At 39.3% G+C, this 22,209-nt stretch overlaps 1 protein-coding gene across 1 annotated transcript in view; it reads right to left on the bottom strand.

Moving 5' to 3' along the window:
• CSMD1 (CUB and Sushi multiple domains 1) overlaps positions 1-22,209 on the bottom strand; it is a 909,441-nt gene that overhangs the window by 800,529 nt on the left and 86,703 nt on the right. The gene's annotated exons all lie outside the window — the stretch shown is intronic.

The raw sequence follows: 22,209 nt of genomic DNA, 5'->3' as shown, positions 1-22,209 counted from the left end.
CCTCAAATTAGTGAGATGCAGTAGCAGTTGAGTGATCATAGTGAGTGCAATCCTCCTCATGATTTCATTGGTGCAAGTCACAAGGATTTTTTTGTATACATACTTTGGATGACGTTTTTAGGCTGCAATCCTGAACTCTGATATTAGGAAATCAATCTTGAACTTAGAGCTATTTCTGAACAAGCGTACTTAGAATTATGAGACGAGCCCATCTATCAATGGTGGCACAGCTGATATACATGCAGAAGCAGGATAGAGGAAGAAAATTATTTGCCCCAGAGGTCTTTAGTTTAAGCTTGCAAGACTCTGGCACTAACCAGCATGACAGGTTACTTCGCAATTCTTCATTCTAAAAAGAAATGGTAGTATCTACATATCTTCCATAAGTTATGGCTTTATATATCCCTATCTATCTATATATCTATCTATCCAACCATCCATCCATCCATCAATCCATCCATCATAATTATATGAAGATTAATCAGTTGGATTCCAAGAAAGTCTTTTTAACATACTGTGACTTTCAGTAAACTTTTCACTGACTTTTGAGGCTGTTATAGTTAAAATAACATGGCGACCTGAAAATAGAACTTGATAAAAATTTTCCCATTTAAACTCAAGACAACATATGCATCATGTAGAATGAAGAATGACTCTTTATGTGTAGCATTGTTTACGGGTTCTGCTTACAATGTAAATTAGTAAATGGTGGCATAAGAAAAAATGGGAACTAAATAGAACCACAAGGCAATTCAAAGGAAAGACAGTTCAAAGACAAAAGATCCACAAAAGTAAGCACAAATAAATAATTCTTTCTTTGTGTTTGTCTCAATGTTGTATGCACATCCTATGTCACAGTTTGAAGAGAACAATATGTTTCATCTAAAGTGTTTGTAACAGTGCACAAAACTGTGTTGAGGAACTCCTAATCACCCATCAAGGTTGCTTTTTACTGACTGAACTCCTTGGATCCTTTCTCCCTGTCCCATACCACCATTCAGCATGATACTTCCCGAATGAATATTATACATATAACATATAACACCCCCATCTTTTAGTAAAGTTCACTAAATGTGTCAGCCATCCAGTCACTATGCATTCCTCAAATCTGCCTGCAGTGCACTGGCAGGATTGTCCATATTCAATGTAAAGGGGTATCTCCTGCAGAGCTGAATTTGAGATGCAGGGCTCTGTGGTGTGTCACATAGGGACAGCTGGAGCCTGTGCATTTTGCTTGGTATGAAAGGAGAGCAGGGATCTTGCAAAACTATTTTTCACATATCTTACTTGTTCCCTTTGGCTTGTGTGCACTTGCTTATTTGTCTGGGCAATCTGGTCATGGTACTGAATCTGCCTTGGTCCCCCTGTACGATGGCCTGTGCAGGGAGAGGGACGGGGGAGTGCATCCCTGTTGGTCCTCCTGGACCTCTCAGTGGCTTTCGATAGCATCAACCATGGTATCCTTCTGGATAGAATGGCTAGGTTAGGAGTTAAAGGCTCTGCATGGCGGTAGTTCTGCTCCTACCTGGCCAGCCGATTCCAGAAGGTGGTGCTGGAGCACTTTAGCTCTGTGATGGGGTTCCACAGGACTCTATTTTGCCCCCCCCCCATGCTTTTCAACATCTACATGAAACCACTGGGAGAGGTCATCAGGAGGTTTGGGCTGCAGAGTCATCTCATTTACATCTACTCCAGGTGAGGCCGTGGATGTACTGAACTGGTGCCTGGCTGAGGTAATGGGCTGGATGAGGGCCAATAAACTGAGCATCAGTCCAGATAAGATAGAAGTCCTGTTGGTGGGCAGATTGCGGTTTCAGGTAAGTGATTTTGACCTTGTCCTGGATGGAGTAGCACGCCCTCTAAAGGAGATGGTCCGTGGCTTGGGAGTACTTCTTGACCCAGAACTGTCACCAGCATTCCAGATGACAGCAGTGGCAAGGAGTGCTTTCCTGCAGCTTTGGCTGGTCCATCAACTGCATCTTTACCTGGACAAACACTGCCTAGCAACGGTGATTGATGCTCTGGTAACCTCCCAGTTGGATTACTGTAATGCACTCTACATGGGGCTGCCCTTGAAAACAGTCTGGATGCTTCAGCTGGTACAGAATAGAGCAGCCAGGTTGCTAACGGGAACCAGTCGTTATTCTCATATAACACCAGTCCTCTATCAGCTCCACTGCTTCCAGTTGAAGTTAGGGCACAATTCAAGGTGCTGGTTTTGACCTAAAAAGCCCTGAATGCTTGAGGCCAGGATCCTGAAGGAATTTATCCTTCAGTATATGCCCTCACGCCCCTTAAGATCTGTGAGAGAGGCCTGAAGGAGGTAAAAAGGACATCTACTTGGAGGACGGCCTTCTCTGCAGTGGCACCCAGATTGTGGAATGCATTCCCCGGAGAGGTTTGCCTGGCACCAATTTTATATTCTTTTCGGCACCAGGTTAAAACCTTTTTATTTAATTGTTATTTTAAAAACTAATTTTAATATTTAGAGGTCGTTTTTATTTAACTTATTTAACTTATATTGTTGGTTAATTGTTATTTATTATATTAAGATGGCTGTTTTATTGTGGTTTGTTTTAACAATTGTACACCATCCTGAGATGCCATGCATAAGGGACGACCTATAAAAGTTTAAACAAATAAATAAATCCAGACAAGGCTGAGAATAGTGGGTAGTTCCTCTAACCAGATGGAGAATATTCAACTGTTCTGAATAGTGTTGCACTACCACTGAAGCAGTAAGTCCATAGACTGGGGCTCAAGTGAAGTCACTGGCATATAGTCCAGTAAATACCATCGGCTGGTATTTACTGTCTTATATAGTCAGAGATAGCCTGGTTTCAGTGATCTATGCTATAGTAATCTCCAGATTAGATTACTGCAAGGTAGTTTATATGGATCTGCCTTTGAAGAATGCCCAGAAGCTGCAGCCAGGAACTTAAACACCTGAACACATGATATCAATTTCACTGGCTGACCGAATGTTTTCAAGACTTTCATGGTGCCTGATTTAAGTTGTAAAGCCCTACATAGTTTGGGATCCTCCTAACTGCAATCCACCCATGCACTACAATTAACATTTCATACTTCTCTCACTGCCGGCTCCAAGGGAAGCTTGGTGGGTAACAAAAAGGGGGTGAGACTGCTCAGTGGCAGTCTCTCAACTGGGAAATGATGACCCCATTGAGTTCTATCTGGCAACAATTTTGTCATCTTTTCAGTGCCAGATTAAAACAGTCCTTTAACCAGAGGCATTTTGAGATGTCTTCAATCATTCACTGACTTGTTGGGAGTATCTTATGTAGTATTAATGAAACGTCTATTGTATATTGAATCCTGTTTTGGCTGTTAACAACTTCTTTGAAAAAAAACTTTTAAAATATATTTTGCATCCCAGAAAACATTTTATGGTATCTTTATTGCATCATAGTCCAGGCAGGAAATGTGAATGTCCAAGGGAGTTTCAGCTATTGGGCTGTATAGAAGTTAAATAATTTTTTCTCTGAATGTTTCCTAATTATACAATAATTCATCCTGATTATTAAAAACAAGTGTAATGTGTCAATATATGACTATACATCCTCAGCAAAAACTATGTAATCAGGGCTTGGACAGAAAATCACATGCTAAATACTCTGGGAAAGGTGTTTAAAAATGGCAGTCTGCTACTTTGTGAAATAAAGCAGAGTGTCCTATTTAGCAGCAAGTAAAAGAGTCAGAAAATGTTGGTAAAATATTTGCAAACACATACTAGCAAGAATGCTTGCGATGATGGAGAGCAGTGTAGTTAAGCCTTCCATCTTCAGTAGCAGAACAGTATTTATAGTAAGGATAGGCTGGACGTCCACATGGTGGGCATGTTGTGAGCGGAGCTGGCTGGTGCCAGAGGTCAGACTAGATGGCCCGGGAGGTCCCTTCTGACTAGCTCTGTTTCTATGTTTCTGTTTCATAGCAGATCCAGCACCTTCTAGCAACATACTGTAATGAAAATTAATCTTACACCTAATGTTTCCCTATATCTTTGGAAAGTGGCAGAATGCTTTTTGTTAAGAACTCCTCCTTATGCTTATACCTTTAGGATTTTATATATGATGTGCAACCCCAGTGAAGCAACTGAAATTACAGACTATTTCTAGATACAAGAGACTATGAAGCAAGTAATAAGAATTTGATTTTAGTCGGTGATGGTTCACTGTGATTCTTAACAGCTCAAGCGACAAAAATGTGAGGTTAAGAAACTTCCAGGTATGACGACAAATACATACACATACACAGACTAATAACTCTATTTTATGTGACTGTTTTTGGGTTCGAGAATCTAGTTTTACAGGGAGAGAGCACTCTGCGATAAGCAAGCCAAAACATCATCAGTTGTTCTTATAACCATCTGTCTGCACACCCTCAACCTCTGCCAGTGCACAATGATGAAACAGATACAACAGTCTAAAATCTTCTTCTGAGAAATTAACAGTATTTTTTCCTATATAGTATTTTTTCCTATATATGGATCTCTCAGCTCATGATGTAAGGCTCCTTTAAAGTGATCTTGGAAGCTGTTGTACACAAGCACACCTATAAGCATTACTGGGAATCCAGAAGGATCGCATCGAGGGGGAAAATATTCATAATTATACTCTGGGAAAAGAGAAACAAGTTGCTGCACTACTCAAGAATACAGCCAATCGTCATAAAGGATTGTTGCCTAGGAATATTAAAGATCTTTCTGAATTCCTTTTCCTTCCATATTCTCTCTTGACCTAGGGGACCCAACATAATTGTTCCAGCTATGAAAACTACTTTGATGATTTTAAAAAGTCCTAAAGAGGTATGTTTGTGTTTGGCTGCATGAAACCCTTATCCTTTAGGTAACTGAATGGGCTTTTCCCATCTTTTTAAGGATAAGTAGATCTATCTATGTGACAATAATAGAAAGTTGATTCTATAGTAACAGAAACAGATTGCTTATAATTTTGCAGCAGTGGATATCCAAAGCATGGCATAGTTCTAAGACAGTCTCAACATTTCTCTTCAAAAATAGTATCCTAGAAATATGTTTATATTGAAATCCCCTCAACATTGTTTTACCAGACAAACCAGAAAACAAACAAACCAGAAAATGTTTTAACATACATTGTGAATCATTTTGATGTGTTATTTCATGATACGTTGTTCAAACTGGTAGTTGTTTAAAAATAGTTATTCTGTACTGAAAATGGTTAGCATTACAGGAAATTCCAGTGTCCTGTAAATCAACAAAACTATTTTCTTTAGCCCCTATCAGCTTCACCTCTTTGTTTTACTCAAACACATTTTCAGTGAGTAGAGTTGGCAAAAAAGAGGAAAACTGGGGACTCTTGCATGCCTGTGCAATTGGAAAGGCTTGATCACAAGCATTTGTGCTGTTTAATGGTCTCTTTCAAATGTCAAACGCACCATTCCCTATCTTTGTGCAATAATGGCCCACTAGCTCTAACAATCACTTAGCATTAATGTTATGGTAGCCTCAAGTCTTGTGCTACAGAAAATATATACAACTGTAACACTATTCTGTGCCGCAGAAGCAATGGCACATTCAGAACAAAATTAAAAATGTAAATACAAAAATGAGACAACTGCTGATCACCCCTCCCCCTGCACTTATCTTACTTTCTTTTGATTGGGTAACTTTAAGCATAATGTTCATTAGTTAGCAATCACAAAACAGTATGACGATCCATTTTCAAAATATCTGAGTTAACTTTAAAAAGGACCATGGTAGTAATGTGCCGCTAATAATGAAAGTCTCAAATGTATATTGGTACAAAACCCATACATACTCCCTTTCTTGTGCAATACAAGGCTGACAGCAAACTGAAATTAACAAGAGATCAGTTACATTGAAATAAATTTTAGATATTTGACAGTGTGTACATTCCAGTACACAACACATTATCTTTTGCATAAAGCTATGGAATAACACTATTTTAAGCAGTACAGTTCAAGAATAAGTGACCATGTTTTAATTAGGAACAACATGGCTTTAAGGTGGTGATGATAATGATGACGATGCATTGGATTGTAGACCCGGATCAAAGAAAAAGGATAAAAGGAAATCATGATCTAAGTTGATGAAGGGAGGAAAAGGAGACAAGAAGGGCAGAATTTGTTAGGGGAAGCATGAAAATGTGCTTTTGAAATGGCAGCCATGAGAAGATATTGATGAGATACCAGCTGGCAGACTTCTACTGTGAAGGCCAACAGGTTTCAGGAACCAGAGTTTAGATGGGAAGTTGTTAACCTTTCCATTAAAAACAATTACCAAGACCTATGTTCCACTGTTCCTTCCACTGAAGAACATGATAAACCCTCATATTTGAAAGTAATAAGCTGAGGAGCAATTAATCAGCAGGACTTGTGGACCTTTCTGCTAGAACTTCTTGTCCATGGACAATATACCTGAGCTTAACTGACCTTTGGCTGTGTGGATGTGAATATGAATGCACTGAAAAATCCTCAAGGGAACAGGAAAGACAGGGTGGTCCATTGTATGTATATATCGAGTAAGGAATTACACCTTGCCATGATCAAGAGACAAGAAGTTGTCTTTTCAGCCTCTTGGTAAATCAAGGTTACCAGGATTGTGCAAAATAATAAAAACAGCTTCTCTAAGAAAAGGGACTTTGTTGCAGTTGTGTGAAATGAAAGGCTTATGACAGATCTTCATAGACAGATCTGGAAAAAATACTTTCTTTTTAACTTGGAATGTTTCTTAACTTTGCCTCTATAAAGTCCCAAGGAAGTTCTGACTGATCAATTGAATTTTCTAGGTTTGGTAAATGTGCTTACCATTGATGATATAAAGATGATGTACATGATCTGCCTCCTCTCCATTTTATCCTTGCAACAACCCTGTGAGGTAGGTTAGGGGACATTCAGTGGTTGCCCTATCATCTCACATCATCTATTTTAAATAAATCGATTATGTACTTTCATCATACTTGCAGTGTGATTCTGTCCTTCACTTAAGTACTTAAAATTGCCTCACTGGGGCAGACCAGGGTGCATTTGCAACAGTGGCCAACCAGATGCTTGTAGAAAGTTTGCAAGCACATGTGCATGCAGGCCTCAGCACAACAGAACATGGTTTATAAAACAATGGCTGTCAGACATCATAATCCAGAAACTGAACCCAGGAGCAAATCACTCAGAGATCTGTCAATATATCCTGATTTACCTCTGCCTACGCCTGATCTTTACCATAGCTGAACCACAACCAAACAATGAAAAAGAAAGACACTCAACGGGATTCAGGAAGGTGGGTTCTTAAGAATATAGTTACAAGTCCCAAGACACAAACACCCTTTAGAAATCCTGACTCAGTAGCTTCAAAAGAGCATACAATGTTAGTATCCCACACGGGCAGGTGACTGAGGAACCTGACTTCCTCCTATCAGTAACCACTTCCAAAAGGGTAGCGGTGGGGCTGCATGAGCCCACTGGAACGTTCCAGGAACAATGGTTGTGGCCCTGAAATCCTCGCAGTTCTGCTGAGTAACATGGCACACATTTGACAGGTAATATAGTTAATGCTTCTCTGCATTGCTGTTCTACACAGAGCCTATTGGAACCAGACACTTTTGGGAGTGAGAAAGATACAGCTGCTTATGGCCCACATTCTCAAAGCTGGGACTTCCTAGGAAGAGAAGAAAAAGCAGGAATGTGGGCCAGTTCTAGATGCTGACATGAGACGAGATGTTTATCTCAAGGCCAGATGCCACAGGTGGGCAGGCACCCCCTGGGAATAGCCCAAATGTATAGTTAGTGGGAGGGGGGTTGACAAAGGAAGTTTCTCAGAGACAGACAAGGCGGGTATGGCTCTCAACCCCATGACGCAACATCAGCAGAGGAGGGTGGCCCAATTAGAGGATTGCCATGCAAGGTGTGCTCATTTTCAGAAGCCCCTCCGGAAGGGGTGAAGCCCAGGCATGCTCGTAAGGAAAGTTCTTGTAGATAAGTAATAGACTAGGTTCAATAAACCACTCTGTGCATGCACAGAGATTCATTCTGGGTGCTTGTGCTTCTGGAAAACCCTTTGGTCAATAAGTAACGTTTTGCAATAACATTTCTGTGGCTTTGCATGTGTGAAGGGAGGGGGCCTAGCTCATGACAACAGCCTCTCCTCTAAACTTTCTTTCTATCTTTCAGATACTGTTTTGATTCAAAACTCACTCCAGATTGTTTTTCTTTTTCCACCCTTCATTACTCATAAAGAAAAATTCTGTCCATTAAAGAACATTAAAAATACTTCCCCACTTTGTTGACCACTCCCATTGATTAACACTATTTGCTCTGGTGGAATCTGCTAAAGGTCAAAGCAGATATTCAAACTCTATGTGTCATGGGAACATGTTACAGGTACAACTCTTATTAGAATACTACACGCAGGGAGGAATGGATTATATCTTTAACCTCCAGTGGAGTTCAACTCTGTGTATGGCTAGAAAAAACTTGCACTGGTGCCCATTGAAAGTTCCCAGTGAGAGCCAGTTTATCATGATGCCTGAACACAGTCAAAAGACAGACGTTGGAAACCTAGTGTTTTCTAGATGCTTTGGACCAGAACACCCGTCAGTCTCCGCCAGTCCCTGCCAATAGTCAAGGATCATGTCATTGTAGCGTCAAACATCAAAGAGCATCAATTATTATGTCCCCCACTATAAGCAAAGTTACTAGCAGAGACACTATAAGCAAAGTTACTAGCAGAGACACGTTGTCCCCTGCAGAGTAGGGCAGGACGCACTCCAACCGAGCCAAGCTCAAGGAACCAAGGTTCAATTTGGATGCCGGGAAGTACTTCCTGACAGCTAGGACGCCAAGGGAATGGAATGGGCTTCCACAGGAGGTGGTTGAAGATCGGTGAGGGTGTTCAAGGATAGGCTTGAACATGGTAGGCATGGCGTGAGCAGAGCTGGCTAGAGCCTGGGTCAGACTAGGTAGCCTGGGAAGCTCCTGCTGACTTGCTCTGTTTCTGTGTTTTTAAATGGTGATATGAGGAGTTAAACAGTTAATCCCTCATTTATTCATTTCTCCCTAAAATCATACTGCTTCACTAAGATTACTTTTATTTAGCTTTTGTTTACCATTTCATGCTATGTGAATGGGTTTCTTTCAGTATTTCAAGAAACACTGATTGGACTTTGTTTTCCTTCATTTTCTTCCTGGGGTTTCCCCCTTTAACTAGCAAATTTCAAAAAAGAAAATTCAGTTCTGCACACTAACCAGGCTTGTTACTGTGTTTATCACTAACCACATAACAAATATGCTGGAATGAATGATATAACAACTTGCTGGCATTCGTTTCATTTAATGGCTGCAAAGGAGCCATTCCATTGTAAGCTGCAATACATTTACTTTGGGGAAAGGTATGGCTAAGTATAGAATCTCAGTATGAAACTTCAGTATGTTTCTTCAGGGATGTTGCTTTGGACTATTGAGCAAATAATTTGAATTTTAAAAACAATGGAATATTTACATATATATGTAACAGAACAGGAACAACTTCATTTCTATTGCTAAGCAAACCAGAAAACCTTGCAGAGTGAAAGGAGTGTTGATAATCAGCACTGTAATACTGAGCATATTTGGAATGCTCTCTCCAAGGAGATTTGCCTGGTGCCTTCCTTATACACTTTTTAGCACCAGGTGAAGACCTTCCTTAAAAAAAAAAAAACATTTTAATAGTTAATGCCACTCAAGCTTCTGTTTTATGCTTTTGACATGGCATTTTAAAGTGTTGTAATTAGTTGCTTATTGTGCTTTATCTCATGACTGCGAGCCGCCCAGAGGCACTGTGGCACAGTTGGGCAGCATACACGTTTTAAACACACACAGACACAGGAAACATTTCCCCAAAATGCACACCAGCATGAGACAAAGCCTACAACGTAATAGCGGCTAAAGACCAGGACAGTCTGATAAGCAATCAGGGCTGCAGTTGGCATACCAGCGTAACCTGGCAAAAAACACTCTTGGGCACCTCAGCCATCCAAGCTTCTCGAATGAGTGCTAAGTCCTGAAAGATTTTCAGACTATGGCCTTGGTCTTTTAGGGGGAGTTCAACTCTCTTTAAAACCAGTGTCAGATCAGTTTCCTAACCAACATTACCTCCTTGTCTGGATTAAGTCTGTTTGTCCACCCAAACCAGCTTGTAGATACAAACCACAGCTTCCCTGAGATGTGTGGATGGAATTGAGAAATAAAACTTAATATCCTTCGCATACTTCAGCTCAAACCTCTGAATTACTCCCCTGCCAGTTTCATGTGGATGTAAAAAGCATCAGGGATAGAATGGAACTTTGTAGTACCCAACAACCTAGCAGTTCTCTAGCAACACCTTCTGAGACCACACCCCCAGGAATGACAGGAACCACTTTAACTCTTGTTCCTCCTAACACTTGAAATTAAGCCTAGGTAACAGGTCTAAAGGACTCCATCACCCATGTTCTCAAAGTGCACTGAGACGTCCTGAAGAACCAACATGGTTGTAAACCAACTATGGCTGTTTCCAAGCTAACATATCAGCTCACTTACATTGATCCATGTGTCGGGGGCGGGGAGGGAAGGCACCAAATGTGAGTAAAATGTTGGAAAAATCAAGTTTGATATTACTGTATGATGCATAGGGACAAAAGAAAAAAAAAGAATTTTGGTGACAAAATATGAGTATTTTCCATGCCACTAAGAGCTACTGCAGACATTGGTAATGATAATAGAAATACAGATGCCTCATGCTGCTTTTCATATGTGATCTCTGTTATCATTTGAAATAGAACTGTTCCATATTCCTTTTTGGTGACACCTCTTTTGGAAGTTTATGCGTTTCAGTGAAGGAGTATGCGGGGAGAGGTAGGTGGGAAGACCTAGACATTTTATTTCCAGTCAAATGCAGATGTTCAAGGATGTAGGTTCTGAAAGTCTGGTTCTTAAAAGAAATGCAGATTTCAAATTCTTTCTTATTTTGAGCACTGAGTAGATTCCATGAATGTATACAGCATTTGCCATTTTTAAGTACATGACTTCTTTCATCATCATCTATAAATGCCCAAGGCACAGTTCTGTATATTTTTATATGCAGGTTAGAAACCAAAAGAGCTTCACTGAATGAAAGATTGCAGATTCTAGGACTGAAAACAGAAGAAATGGTTTTGTTTTGTTTTTTAATGCCAATGGAAAAGAAGAAACATAAAACATCTGTCATTTAGTAGTGTATTTTCCCGAGTCCCTATGAATAATTATTTTATTCAAAGTCTGATTGTAGACTTTAAAATCACATATTGACATATAGTAGGTGGAAAGAACTGCTGACTGAAAATTTCAAAAGGACGTAATTGACTAATGGTTGAATAACTCAGTCAATTGTCAGCAATTTATTTTCCAAAAAGTTATTGCAGCAACTGTAAATGAAATAAACTTGCTATTATACAACTCTTAAATTAACTGCCATCTTTCTTGTACTGATAGGACTCAACAAAGATCAGTTTACTCTTTATAAATCATCAGTAAATTCAGCCCAGGAAATATTTCTTTGACTTTTACATACACACATGCCCACCCCTTCTGTATAATAATAGCATTAATAATATTTTCAGTAATATAGCAATTTTCCAAAACAAATATCCTCAGTAACTGAGAGATTCAGTTTTGTCAGATGCTTGTCAAAAGTAGATTTTAATTGTATTCACATTTTTGCATGCTCTTGATTTCTAAATTGATTTGGTTCAAGGCTAATCCTATCAAATGCCTCAAAATGATTCTTTGCATCATAGTTACCTGCTAACTATTGCATCTGAGATCTTGTCCTTTTTAAAGAAGATACCAAGAAGACAAATAGCACAGATGTTGGACTTGGGAGTAATACAGGCTTCAGTGACTTCATGGTCTTTATCAGTGGTGTCCACACTAAAGCCAGATGGCTTAAGTATCTGAATGTTGTAACAAACAACAATGCATGTCCAATTCTACTAGATGTGTTTGATCTACTAAAGTTATATCCTCTATTTATTTATATAGGATTTTGAGATGGCTTTAAACAAAGAAGTTAAAGGACACTATGATGGTACTATGATTGGGAGAAACTTTGGAAAATATTAAAGAATTAACAAATTATCAAATATAAAGATTGGTTATGATGGCAAATCTACTGTTGAAAGCTGAAATATAGTAAACACATTTATCTAGTTATAGATGCTTCAAACCTTCTCTTAGGAGCTGAGCACAACACGTACAAGCAATAAAGTATTCCACAGTTCCTTTAATTAGAAGTTGTTAACCTGGGAAATAATTGTTTCATTAGTACAAAAGGAATATCTTGCTATGGTTTGGGTCTTGAATAAATTTTATTTCATTAAACTTCATTATACTTCCTATACTTAATTTCCATTATAAATTAAGGCCATGTATACAGAGACAGGAATTCATCTTTAAATAGATCAGCGTGCTTGGCAATGGTTACAGACATTGATGAAACTGCAAATGTAGCCATGGAGGATGCTGTTGTTTAATATGTAAATCTAGTAAATTTCAGGAAGAAGGAATACTATTGCAGATGCCGTATCAAGCAAGAAAACCCCACGACAAATACTTAACTTGCTATCTCCTACATTCCCTAATGGATGCTGTACACTGAAGCCCGGATAAAGAAGAATGGAGAAAAGTGCTGAAATGAGGGAGTGAGGGTTTCCAGTAAAAATTGGTAAGTGAAGAATGTAAGTATATATTTAGAGAGATGTAAATCTATAGAGCTATAGAGAAGTCTATAGCTGAACTATAGGATAAAATAGAAGTTATATGTTGATAATTAGACAAGGTAAGTAAAGGCAAACATACAATTTTGATAGATTATGTAAATGATAACACTTCAATATCACTGGGTCTCTTTCTTGAGATGGGATTCTAAAACCAGTTGGAAGGCAGTTGAGTTTTTAATTCGTACAAGTGGAAGCTGGAAGCTGAAGAAAAAGGAGACAGGCTAAGAAAGTGAGGAAATGCATATTCCTTTAACTAAACTGACTTCAAGTCCTGTGAACTGTAGTTTAGAAAGAAAGTAATGTCATATGGAGTCACTTGTAGTGAGACCAAGATAGCTATACTTTGGTTCTGCAGCCATGTCAATTGGTTGGAAAGCCCAAGTGAGCTGGTTAATGGTGGAGACAGCAAAGCAGTGCTGTGTGACAAGCAGGAGGAGCAGCTTCAGTTTGATTAGGATCAAAGAACGCTGAAGAAGGAAGAGCGGGGGAGGATTTACAAGACAGAGTAAGACTGAGAGAGCAGGAACAGAGCACTGACAACCTTTGAAAGGACGTTAGTTGGTCTGTAAGAAGGAGGACTGGACAGTCTTCAGCACACCTCTATCTTAAGCTAGGGCTGAAAAGTCCATGAATATATACCTAGAGCCATTCTAAGCCTTGTCCTTTGATGGAAGGAATCACATTGATGAAAATCCTGCAATACTATAAATTAAAGGACTAAGTTTTCATTCAGTTTTGCTTACTGTTTACTTGACTTTAGAGACCTCCCTGTCTCTCCTTTTTCACTTCATCTCTCTCTCAGATGATGATGATTTTCTGAAGTTTGTTTTTTTAATTTGAATTAAGAGACTTTATGGCAGTTGTTCATAATTCAGACATTCATAGCTCAGGGACAGCCTGCGTTCAATACAGGATGCCACTCACAGGCACTGCAGCTTGGCATTTCTTAGATAAGTCACAACAGGATGCTGTGATCATGTGATAGAGATCTATACCTCGAGATGCCACTCACCCAGGCAGGTGAAGGAACTCTGAGCAGGGTCTCTGATGAAGATCTTAGCATTCAAGCAAATCACAAGCAGTTCTTCAGGTACACCTTTCTTTACCCATTTTAGGGCTCAACAAACAAAAACACCACTTAAAACTGTGCCTAGCAACCAATTAGTACCCAGATAAGTTCTTTAACTACAGCATTTGCAAGGAATTTCCCTACTATTACCAGCTATAAAAAGATTGCTCTTTTGCTCTTTACTGGATAGCAAAAGCATAGTAGACATCAGATGAGTTTCTTTGAGGAAGAAATTCTGGCACCTACAAACCCAGTCCTCCAAGCAATAAAGGCTGTATTGCAAGCAGATTAGTTGATACAAAATTGCCTGGATACACATTGCCTTAAAGCATAGATATGCTTAAACTTAAACCCCAAAACATGAAAATGAAACTGTCTGAATCTATACATACTGTGTTACAAATTCATCACCAGCTTCCCTAATGCTATTTTTATGGATTTGCATTTCCTATCTTCTACCTTACAAATGTTCTACAAGGCTCAAATAGATGCTGCATTCCTCAGAGATATGCTGTGACAATTTTGCAAGGCATTGTGATGACAAAATTGCTCACCTTGTTACTGATCTCAACCCCAAATGAGGTGTGTGATGCATTTTGTGAAATCAGTTTCAGTTTCTGTAACCCCAGACTACAATACTTCAACTGCCACCTTGCTCATAACAGCTTATTTGAGCAAGCTGAGGGATTGTGACTGGGCAGGTCTTTTTGTTTGCTTGGTTTGTTGACTCTGTTTTTATACTTTTGTAAACTGCTTCGCCATGTACTTCAAATAAGGAGCAGTATATGCATATTTTAATAATATATGGGGATTAAGAAGTGTTTTTCTCATGCTGACATTTTAAAAATTTCTTCTTTGAATGAAATGAAGCAACCCTCATTCCAAACTTTCACCATCACTCTGGGCAGAACCTATCTGTAACGTAGTTAGCATAATTTCTTACTTTTTTCTTTGTTCTAAACCAAAATGAGTCAGCCAACAAACTAGTCCTCAGCTTAGGTATCTTCTTTCTTTTTTGTTGTGTCATAGGTAGGAACGTGAAGATCAGGTCACAATCTGGATTTCTTGTGCTTGCTGGAGTTCATTCTCCACTTGTCAGAAAGTGAGTCAAATCAAGATCAAGTCCATGATACTCAGGAATGCTAGTAGATTTTATACACAAGATATGCAATTCTTCGTGCAAAGTATGTGATTCTTTGTGAAAAGTACAGAAAGACTGCAAGTCACATGTGCAGAAGTAGAATACCACTTGCACACATGCGGCCCACTTGGACTTGCTTCCTGCCAGTGCCCACACAAACATTCAACGTGAGGCAGTCTTAAAACAGAAAACTGAGTCCGGGGAGGATTCTGCCCTCAAACCAGATTCCTAACACATCACTAGTTATAAATATGCTTGTGAGGACACAAAGTTCAAATGTTTAGAACTTTGAATTCAGCAGATATAAAATATTGTTTTGGTTGCTCTTTGTACAAGACATAATAAAATAATTCAGTGAATACAATATAAATTACAGATTTAGAGACAAGTAGGCAAATATTTTCCTATGTAAGTCTACAGCCATTGGTGGGGTCTTTTAAGGCTGATCTGTCTGACAACACAGTGGGAGAGGATTCAAAAGCTATTAATGCTGATTATTTAGCTAGAGCTATCTACATAACAAAAATAATAAATTAACAGAACAATGTGATTTTAAACCTGAATGCTCTTATTATAAGTTCATGACCAAAACCAATTAATACTCACATTACCAAGGCAAGCCAATGAAAGCTGACAAGGCATTAGATCACAACGGGCCACATTCTATATTAATGGGCAATTGTCTGTACAACAGTTATAGACACAGAATGTTAGGCTCACTCAGAACATTGCTGAAACAAACATATATTGGCAGTGTAAAATAAAGTGTAACCATAAAAACAAAAGAAGTGCTGTAATTAAATACTGTCACCCATTTTAGCTCTTGTTTACAATACCAACGTTGACATGACCTTGTCTGTAGAAAAAAGAGAACCTGAACAAGATTGAGATTTACAGATTCACACATTCTTAATCCTGTATTGGGTCTGAAGGGGGGAGCAGGGAGAGAAAGAGAGAATGAGAATGGTGATGCTTCATACAAGCTATTTCTCACAGCAGGCAGTAAATCTGTGACTGGAGTCTATCACCTCATATTCCAGGTGGGGACTCACATGATAGAATATTCCTTCAGGAAAATTGGTTCCCATTCATAGAAAACTGAAATGCCAAGCAGGAAGATAAGTTTCTTTATGTCTGGATTTCTATAGGGATGGAGTTATTTATATGGGGGGCTGTTCAAGCATAGTAACCCCCACTGGCAACTCAGCCAGAAGTTTATATTCTCATTTATTTTATTGGAACAAGCTTAGAATTTTGGGGAAACCCTCCATACCAAGCAATTCTATTGGCATTGTGTTACAGGGGGCTTATGCTAGTCCAACATAATTTATATTGGCGCTACTGATACATAGGCAGCTTATTTATTTATTTAACATCTTTATATGCCAGCCCAATATTGAAAGTCTCTGGATGGCTTACAAGGTTCACTTAGCACATCTGATTCTAATCCCACAGCATGAATGGATGTGGGAGAGACTTGTCTTTCCAGTTGATTCCAGAATGAGGCAACACATCTGACTAGCATGCACTCACAAATTGCCTCAACATGCTGACATAATGGTTAGGGCATAAGGACCTTAATTGGATGTCCCTGCCCCAACCATCTCACACTTGCTATTTTGTCAGAATCCACCCTCCCATACACAGCTGTGACTTAGTCCAAGCAATGTGGGTCACATCTGCAGTAACTACGACAGTATGTGCTTTCAATAGGTTCTCTGGTTTAGAGGGTACACAGTGCAGATAGAGAAACTGTAAAAAAATCATTGTTTGGAGACTTTATTTATTTATATTTGGGATATTTCTGGGTCATCCATCACTCTGTGTCTCTGGACAGCTCACTTTAAAGCAAAATGGCAGGGGAAACTCTCAGTTAGGGTCTTGAAACCTGAGGTAGGGGAGGACCCCTCCTTTGGGCCCTGGGTGTATTACGTACCTATGGTCCCGGGACTTGAGCGATGGTCCAAGAGGGCATGCTCATGAACAAACACTTCCAGGTGTGGACTTACTGTTCTCTGCCTTAGGGCTTAATTAGGCTTCCTCTTAAAAGTCAGGCACTAACACTTTTTTGTTTTGACCGCTATGGATCTTGTGCGCTGTGAATTTAATCAAGTTGTGGCCCTAGTTTATGCTATCCTTTTCCCCCACTTTATTTCTGAGAAGGATCACCATATACTGCTGCACCACTTCAGACTTCATGAAAAAGTACCCTAAATGGTAAGACATCATGTCTCATATGTTCAGTATATGTAACCAAGCAGGTGGAGCCTGCAATTTCATACCCATTTACCGGGGGATAACCCTTACTGAACTGAATGTGACTTCTTGCTGTGCCTGTGCAAATTTATACTAAATGTAATGTAAATTAACGATTTCTGGATATGCTTAGCCTGGTCTTGAAAGAGTATGACTGATGTGCTGGTGTGGTTCACATGCTGCGCACCATGCTTTATATAAACAACCATCATCTGTAGCAGGCACAGGCGGCAAGTTGACTATTCAGGCTCCAGCCATGGCTTGCATTATCCAAATCTGGGTGGCAGGGGCTGAGATTAATTCAGAATCCTTAAATAACCCACAGGCTGCAGTAGGGTTGTTGGAGAGATAGTTAAATATCAAGCAAGTCCTCCACTCAGGCTTAGACAATGGAACGAATCATGGGATGCCCCTGCTGGGGGCTGAGTTTTCGAACTGGCCATCTACATGCACCACAATCCATCATGGATTATATACGCCATGCTAGGTTACGGTGCATACAGATGGCCATTTTGTACTTTCAAGATCATTCAAACTGTAGCAGCTTCAGTTCTGGCCACACAAGATTTAGCAAAGCAACTCGTGACCATTATAAACTGAAAGGAATTTCTACCCCTAAGCTGTATGGAAAATCTAGTGTTCTTTTTCCTTTGAGTCAAGGAAAGGCTTTGCCTATTCAGATTTATGAAAATGGATTATAAGGAACTAACCATAATATTAAAACAAATGATTGGAATGGGTTGGATCCAGATGTAGCCATGCTTAAAGTAGACCCATTAAAATCAACGGGATTTAGGTCAGTGAGACTGAAGGAGAATTCCTAAATAAGTTTAGACAGAAAAAATCCAGCAACTCCAAGCATTCTCCTGCCATCATGACTGGATTACACACTAAAACTCACATCTATCTCAGTGGGTCTCTTCTTGACATGACTAAGTCTGGAACCAATTCTCTGTATACAAACCTCCACTATTTTTCCCTTATCTGTATTAAGTCATCACCCATTTTGAAGCATCACAATTGAAACGCTTCTAAAGCTGACCTGCTGAACTATGAGCTCTTCCGAGTAAGTCTGGGAATGGGTATATTCTTCCAAAGTCTAATCTTAGAACTTGTCACAAGGCGGGGGGAAAAGCCACTGCCTGATCTTTGTATGACCTTGGAGTCTGCAGGGCAAACCGCAGAACTTATGTAACTATTATTGCAGAGAACAATATGCTGGACATAAAAGGAAATTATGTATAACTAGCACATTTACAATAGCTTTATGGTGCATTCTTCTTATTTTTGTTTGTTTTTGCTTCTTGGTGGCAAGCACTTATCTGAAATCTTTGCTAAAGTGTCAAGCTGTTGCCTAAATGGAAATTGATCCACAACATTTAATCAGAAAACAGTTCTATAGCTCTAGATGGTAACTAGATGACTAGAGGAGTTTTCATATTCCAGGCTGTAAGGATAGAAAGTTACTCTGATCTCCTACATACACATACACAGTGCACATGAAGAGCCATGTTCCCTGCTTCATCAAAGTAATTAGAGCAACTCTGGGGAAGCTCTAAGGGCTATATAAATGCTTTGCCTTCACTTCCATGATCATCCCAAGCTTTGAAGGTTCTGGGCATCCCTACAGAATGGTGTCCACAATTAGAAACTGTACCAGATTGAGACCACAAGTAAGGCTATCTCTTGCTGCCTTAAGTTACGCAAAGTCAGGTGAATTGGTGCAGAATTGCAGCCTAAAAGCCTTATTGGTCCTACAGGAAATTGAATATTGTTGAAGAAAACCTACACAGAATGTTAAAATACTTTCAGTTATGAATATCTATTCTTGGTACAATTGTATTTTACTAAAAATAGGTCTCAGAGAATCTTATATTAGTGCTTTCTGAGGCACTGTGTGATCAATGTTAACACCACAGAAGCCAAGATATTATAAAAACTTTCTTAGAAGTTTGTTATACTGCTTGTATGAGAACCACATTATTCACATTATACATTAAAAGGCTGGCTGCAGAGTTAGACTAAAGAAACTTTTGAAGGAAAAAAAATGTTTCACTGGAGAAATGGCTTTGGGGTCCTCTCCAGCCCAATGAAATTGTTTTGTGTGTAGGAAACACATATCAGTGGAAGAAATTGGTGAATAAAGAATAGGACAACCTTTGTCCACGTGTCATAAAACCAATCAGGGCTATATCAGGCACCAGAGATGTTGAGCCAAGTGTTTTTAAAACATGTAAATTCTATTCTAATCTCATAAAAATATGTTCTTTTAGTAAATATTATCACAGCTCTACCACTGATACCAGGAAAGAAAATCAGGTTTGGTGACCTCTATTGTTTATTTATAGAAAATACAGTGATGTCACATAAGCAAAGGCCTGATGACTACTTCCATCATTCCTACTTCTTCCCTACAAGGCAGTTGAAGTCATTAAGTCCTAAGAAGGGACATGAGGTCCCAGTGGAGCAATACCCTGATGCTCCCTAGCCTTCTCCTGCCTCCCTTGCTCCCTCTTCCCCACAGAATATTTGCGGTCCAAATAGTGACTGAATCAAATACCCCCAACATTAACCTTCAACATTAACATTTTGAAGGTTGTCTACTGCAGAACTTTTAAATGATTCATTTGCTGGAAAGTTCCCATTCAGCTATGGATTCAGGCTTAAGAATATGTTGCATAGAGTTTGTGAAGATTGCTAGTGATGACCCATTGTTCTTCATGCACAATTCCCACAGGTGACCTTTAGATCAACTAGTATGATGTCAATGACTTTGAGAGGTGTGTCCCTACTAACCATTGTCCATCACGTGCAGCAGATACCTTGCATACGGTCCCATACTGTTTGTCTAAACATCATAACAACATGTAATTAGGCTTGCAACTGTGTATCTGACTATGATTAGCACATTTCCCTCTGCAATATAGTTTGCCATGCCATGTGAACCCAATAATAGTGACTTGCTGCCAAGAGTAAAAAGCCGCCCAAAACCCTAAAACAGCTCATGAGCTTTGGGTACCTTGTTACCCATGGCAATAAGACACCCTTGTCACATTCATGTTATACTACAAACCACAATGCTGAGGGAATTTATGCTAATATCCCCGGCACGTAGTTGGCATGCATAGGGTGTATAACAAGCCAGCATAACTTATCACCTTGCAATTGTGCTGGCTTGTTATACACCCTATGCATGCCAACTACGGCATGAAACTGGACAAGGGTTTCTCACCCTTCCTTATTTCAGGGTGATTTGTCATGATAGCTAAACCGGATGAGGTTTTCACAGCATGGTTTGTTACCCATGTGTAAGCCACCCAGAGAACCCACTGCTTGTTGATGAGTTGTTCAGGGTGGCTTGTTTTAAAAGCAGCTTGCCATGTTGTGCAAATATAGCATGGTCTCTATCCTCACACTATCATATCTTGAAATGACACTGGTAAATATACCCCACTATTTCATCACCTCTAGAGAGTGATACCTTTTTATGTTTAGCTTTGGGGTTCTTTGTGTAAATGCAACATTTCTGCACTTTTTTAACTTTCAACAAGATTTGTGCAAATTTAACTTTTTAAAAATCGTTCAGAGAGACTTACATGTATTCATAAAGCACAGCAACACCTGAACTGGTTGCTTCACTAAAGCAAGTTGAATGAGAAAGTGGTTCAGAAAAATGAAAACCAAAGGAGAACGACAGAGGGAGAAGGCTGAAAAGGTTGGAAAGGTGAAAGAAAATGGGAAGGGAAATAATAAAAAATGAGAAAGCTTGCATGTTAATTGAAAATATTCAGGCATATCTTTGACAGTGGATACATCTAATATTTCTTTATGGGAAAAGAACATCAAGCCACGAGAGAACACTTTTACACTAATGTTGAACCAATTTTTCACCTGAAACATGGTATCTGCACAGTGTAAGTATGAGCACAAATTTACAGGCAAACTGCAACAACTTTGCTTACATACCAAAAGCCACATGATATATGTATCTGTGCATATCATACACAAAGTATTGCTTTTATAGGATCAACCTTACTTTAAAGATCATCATAAATGAATTTATTTAACTACTGCTTACATTGCTTTGTTTTTGTTTTCTCAGGCCAAAATAATACACTGATTTCTACTTAAATAGTATGTAAGTGTAAACTGGCAACTTTCTTAAAATAAGTTATATAAGGATTACTAACAAAGGCAGAGCCAGACCTTGATGTCCCTTTAGTATGATGATACAAACTGGTCACATCTGGTGCCATCCACAGCTGCCCCCAGTGTCCAGTGCTGCTGCTGCTTGCCATCACTCACCCTTCCCACCAGCCATGTTATTTTTCATTTTTGTACGGGACTTAGCTGCTTAGCTACACTCTTCAGAAGGCAGCTTCCAACTTAGGTCTAACAATGCAGTGTGCAATATCAATGTTGAATCTTGTATTTTGGAGATCAAAGATGGTAGTCGCCCGATGTAGACTAGAAACAGGTGACTCTGTACCATATAAAAGTGCTGCTACCTGCTGGGTAAATAAACACATCTGGGGAGAGGGTTCTGTAGGTGCTTCTGACAGTGTCGAACAATGTCAGTTTCAGCTACTGGTTTGATTAGCTTCCTAAGAAACACAACAAAAATTCAAACTAATAGTAGATTTTGTTTTATTCTGGAAATTCATTCTATTTTCTTTTAGCACCAACTGAAATTAGAAAATTAGATTATAAATGCATTCCAACCACTTGGGAAGCTGCTGAAGTATAATTACTGTGCTGTTGTCATAGGTGGAACCAAATTAGGAAGTTTTCACTAGTTTGAAATTAATAGGGGAGATGGAATTGGCATGCTCAAGAAGTTCCCATATGATAGCTAGAGACAAGAGTATCAGCAAGGCTAAAGCTTGTTCAAATTTCCCTGGGTTCCACCTTGAAGCTCAGTGTGCCACTTTCCTGCTTGCCACCTGTTCTATCCTGTT

This window comes from Varanus komodoensis, unplaced genomic scaffold (assembly GCF_004798865.1).
Source record: "Varanus komodoensis strain SLA01 unplaced genomic scaffold, ASM479886v1 scaffold10, whole genome shotgun sequence".
Taxonomy (NCBI): domain Eukaryota; kingdom Metazoa; phylum Chordata; class Lepidosauria; order Squamata; family Varanidae; genus Varanus; species Varanus komodoensis.
The sequence above is the reverse complement of the archived record's forward strand: the minus strand, read 5'-3'. Positions and strand labels throughout refer to the sequence as shown.